The sequence below is a fragment of the Neodiprion pinetum genome, unplaced genomic scaffold (assembly GCF_021155775.2).
Source record: "Neodiprion pinetum isolate iyNeoPine1 unplaced genomic scaffold, iyNeoPine1.2 ptg000116l, whole genome shotgun sequence".
NCBI classification, from domain to species: domain Eukaryota; kingdom Metazoa; phylum Arthropoda; class Insecta; order Hymenoptera; family Diprionidae; genus Neodiprion; species Neodiprion pinetum.
In genome coordinates, this window is record NW_027184542.1 from 20,001 (window position 1) to 24,338 (window position 4,338).

At 57.5% G+C, this 4,338-nt stretch overlaps 2 non-coding genes across 2 annotated transcripts; both read right to left on the reverse strand.

The window, feature by feature from the left end:
• Positions 1-172: 172 nt before the first annotated feature.
• On the reverse strand, positions 173-327 carry LOC124224219 (5.8S ribosomal RNA). Its single transcript, XR_006884549.1, has one exon. It is a non-coding gene; the product is annotated as a 5.8S ribosomal RNA (ribosomal RNA).
• Positions 328-1,168: 841 nt separating this feature from the next.
• LOC124224221 (small subunit ribosomal RNA) lies at positions 1,169-3,081 on the reverse strand. Its single transcript, XR_006884551.1, has one exon. It is a non-coding gene; the product is annotated as a small subunit ribosomal RNA (ribosomal RNA).
• Positions 3,082-4,338: the final 1,257 nt, after the last annotated feature.

Genomic DNA, 4,338 nt, shown 5'->3' on the forward strand with positions numbered 1-4,338 from the left:
TCTGCGGCGACGCGTCGTGACCGTGACATACGTGTTCGTTTGAGGCGACGCGACCTTTGTTTGAGGCTGCGAACGCCCAGTCATTCGCTCGCGAAGGCACGGTGCGCTGTGTTCCCCCGGGTCGGGGGTTTTCGCGGCACCGTTGCCTACGGAGCAGTCTGTCGTTGTTAAACGACCCTCAGCCAGGCGTGGTCCGGGAATTGTATCCGTGGACCGCAATGTGCGTTCGAAATGTCGATGTTCATGTGTCCTGCAGTTCACAAGTTGACGCGCAATTAGCTGCGTTCTTCATCGACCCACGAGCCAAGTGATCCACCGTTCAGGGTAATCATATATGTGAATTTTGCATTAAAAATGCTAAAATTACGGTTGTTACCGGCTTTCTGTGGTCGTGAGCGCGGCGCCGCGTGCGTCAGCCCTTGCGCGGTTGCGCGCGGGAAGGAACGCGCGCCGCGCGTCAAATTTCGTTCGTGCGATAGTTCAAGAGCCGACGTCGCCTCGAGTTCACGGGTCGTCTGCCGGAATTGACCGGCGCCGGACCCGATCGGCTCGCAATGCAAACGATTGACGGCGGACGGCAGTGGGCCGCGTCAGCGAGTCCCGGGCATCGCTGCCCTCGACGCTGACGCGAGCTTCCTCGTACGGGCGAAAATTCTCTCCGAAGCCTACCGCGTTCGCGGCCTGCGTCCGGGGTGTAACGGCGTTGCACCGAGGACACCCGGGCGCAGACAGGCTGCCCGCGAAGAAGCGCTGAGACCAGCTTCGCACGTCTCCCTCGTACGACCTGACCGGGTCGAACGAGTCGAGGCGGACCGCGGAGCGGTCCCCTCTCGGCACCGAGTCGGCCGGAGGCGCGAACGACCCGCCGCTGCTCCGCGCTGGACGCGGAGCGACGGGTCGACGCCTCGGCGCGAGTCGGTCGTCGGGCGGTTTTAGCCGGCGACTGCGCTCGTCGCGACCGCGGCGAACGCCGGACCCATCGGATCCGGCGTCAGCACCGCGTTCGTTGTCACGACGATTGTGTTGCGCGCCGCGGCAACCGGGCCCGACCGTTACGTCGTTCAAACTTTTGTGAAATTTTGTTCGCGACACGTGGGCGTGACACGCCGCTCTCGCGGCGAGACAGCCCCGCGCGCTTACGAGTCGCTGCTTCGGCAGTACGAAACGTTAATGATCCTTCCGCAGGTTCACCTACGGAAACCTTGTTACGACTTTTACTTCCTCTAAATGATCAAGTTTGGTCATCTTCCCGGCAACATCGGCAATGCCGAGACATTGCCGCGTACCAGTCCGAAGACCTCACTAAATCATTCAATCGGTAGTAGCGACGGGCGGTGTGTACAAAGGGCAGGGACGTAATCAACGCGAGCTTATGACTCGCGCTTACTGGGAATTCCTCGTTCATGGGGAATAATTGCAAGCCCCAATCCCTAGCACGAAGGAGGTTCAGCGGGTTACCCGGGCCTTTCGGCCAGGGAAGACACGCTGATTCCTTCAGTGTAGCGCGCGTGCGGCCCAGAACATCTAAGGGCATCACAGACCTGTTATTGCTCAATCTCGTGCGGCTAGAAGCCGCCTGTCCCTCTAAGAAGATTTATTTGTACGCCGGTAGTAAAAACCGCCCGACCGAGGCCGGGGGCCTTCGAGATACCGGAAGGTACGCCTATTTAGCAGGCTAGAGTCTCGTTCGTTATCGGAATTAACCAGACAAATCGCTCCACCAACTAAGAACGGCCATGCACCACCACCCACCGAATCAAGAAAGAGCTCTCAATCTGTCAATCCTTCCGGTGTCCGGGCCTGGTGAGGTTTCCCGTGTTGAGTCAAATTAAGCCGCAGGCTCCACTCCTGGTGGTGCCCTTCCGTCAATTCCTTTAAGTTTCAGCTTTGCAACCATACTTCCCCCGGAACCCAAAAGCTTTGGTTTCCCGGAAGCTGCCCGCCGAGTCATCGGAGGAACTTCGGCGGATCGCTAGCTGGCATCGTTTATGGTTAGAACTAGGGCGGTATCTGATCGCCTTCGAACCTCTAACTTTCGTTCTTGATTAAAGAAAACATTTTTGGCAAATGCTTTCGCTTCTGTCCGTCTTGCGACGATCCAAGAATTTCACCTCTAACGTCGCAATACGAATGCCCCCATCTGTCCCTATTAATCATTACCTCGGGGTTCCGAAAACCAACAAAATAGAACCGAGGTCCTATTCCATTATTCCATGCACACAGTATTCAGGCGAAAATAGCCTGCTTTAAGCACTCTAATTTGTTCAAAGTAAACGTACCGGCCCACCTCGACACTCAGTGAAGAGCACCGCGATGGGATATTAGTTGGGCCGCCCCGGAGGGCTAAGCCCACCGGTAGGACGTCCCACAATCATGCCAGTTAGACACCGCGAGCGGTGAACCGACAGCGTGGGACACAGATTCAACTACGAGCTTTTTAACCGCAACAACTTTAATATACGCTATTGGAGCTGGAATTACCGCGGCTGCTGGCACCAGACTTGCCCTCCAATGGAGCCTCGTTAAAGGATTTAAAGTGTACTCATTCCGATTACGGGGCCTCGGATGAGTCCCGTATCGTTATTTTTCGTCACTACCTCCCCGTGCCGGGAGTGGGTAATTTGCGCGCCTGCTGCCTTCCTTGGATGTGGTAGCCGTTTCTCAGGCTCCCTCTCCGGAATCGAACCCTGATTCCCCGTTACCCGTTACAACCATGGTAGGCGCAGAGCCTACCATCGACAGTTGATAAGGCAGACATTTGAAAGAAGCGTCGCCGGTACGAGACCGTGCGATCAGCCCAAAGTTATTCAGAGTCACCAAGGTAAACGGCGGACGGGACGTACCCGCCGCCGATTGGTTTTGATCTAATAAAAGCATTCCTTCCATCTCTGGTCGGAACTCTGTTTGCATGTATTAGCTCTAGAATTACCACAGTTATCCAAGTAAATGTGTGTACGATCTAAGAAACCATAACTGATTTAATGAGCCATTCGCGGTTTCACCTTAATTTGGCTTGCACTGAGACATGCATGGCTTAATCTTTGAGACAAGCATATGACTACTGGCAGGATCAACCAGGGAGCTTCGATACAAAATCTCGGCTCGGACGTGCGCCACCCATCGCCGACCGGGTCTCGTAGCCCGGTCGGCCGCGCGTCTACTGTAAGTTTCGGGACTGCACGCAGGCAGCCCCGGATCCGTGTGCCGCCACCTTCGACACTCGGCTTATAAGCGTTCGAACGATCTCCCGTACCCGTCGGCTAGATTGAAAGCGTCTGGGATACGTTGTTATAACATCTCTGGTCTTTGAGTGTACGCTCGGAAAGAAGCGAGTTGACGCGTGCGTTGGAGCGTTCGGCCTTCCGTGTTTCACGGAGAGCCGAACTTCTTGGTACCCGCGTCAAGGGCCATTCGGTCTGAGACACCGACCCGCGGTAATGCAGTGACGATAGATGAAACAACGCGAGTCGCGTAGTTTCTTTGGTACGAGGCACGGAACGGTCCGCGAACGCCCGCTCCTGGTCTACGCCGAAGTACGTATCGTGCTCGAGCACGTACCGGTACGGCGTAGCAGGCGGACGACGGGAGACCGGCCCGACCGACTCGCTCCTCTTACTAGTAGGAGCCTGGCCGCTAGGACGTCGGCGCCGGTACGGTGGTAGCACGGTCGGCTTACGGGGCGAAACCTCCGCGGGCTATCGAAAAAATTTCGAACTCCGGGAACTTTGTCGAAATTAACCGAGGCTCATATGACGATGTTCCGACAGGCTCCCGGCCCGGATCGACTCCGGGACGCCGCGCATCGCCTTTCGGTCGACTCGGACCGAAATTTTTACAAGTCCCGTCTGTCCGGATCGACTCCGGGACGCCGCGCGTCGCCTTTCGCTCGACTCGTACCGCAGCTTCGACGAGTCCCGTCGGCCCGTATCGACTCCGGCACGCCGCGCATCGCCTTTCTGTCGACTCGGACCGTAATTTTTACAAGTCCCGTCGGCCCGGATCGAATCCGGGACGCCGCGCATCGCCTTTCTGTCGACTCGGACCGAAAGTTTCGCAAGTCGACGTCGGCCCGGATCGACTCCGGGACGCCGCGCGTCGCCTTTCGCTCGACTCGGACCGGAATTTTCACAAGTCCCGTCTGTCCGGATCGACTCCGGGACGCCGCGCGTCGCCTTTCGCTCGACTCGGACCGGAATTTTCACAAGTCCCGTCGGCCCGGATCGAATCCGGGACGCCGCGCATCGCCTTTCTGTCGACTCGGACCGAAAGTTTCACAAGTCGACGTCGGCCCGGATCGACTCCGGGACGCCGCGCGTCGCCTTTCGCTCGACTCGGACC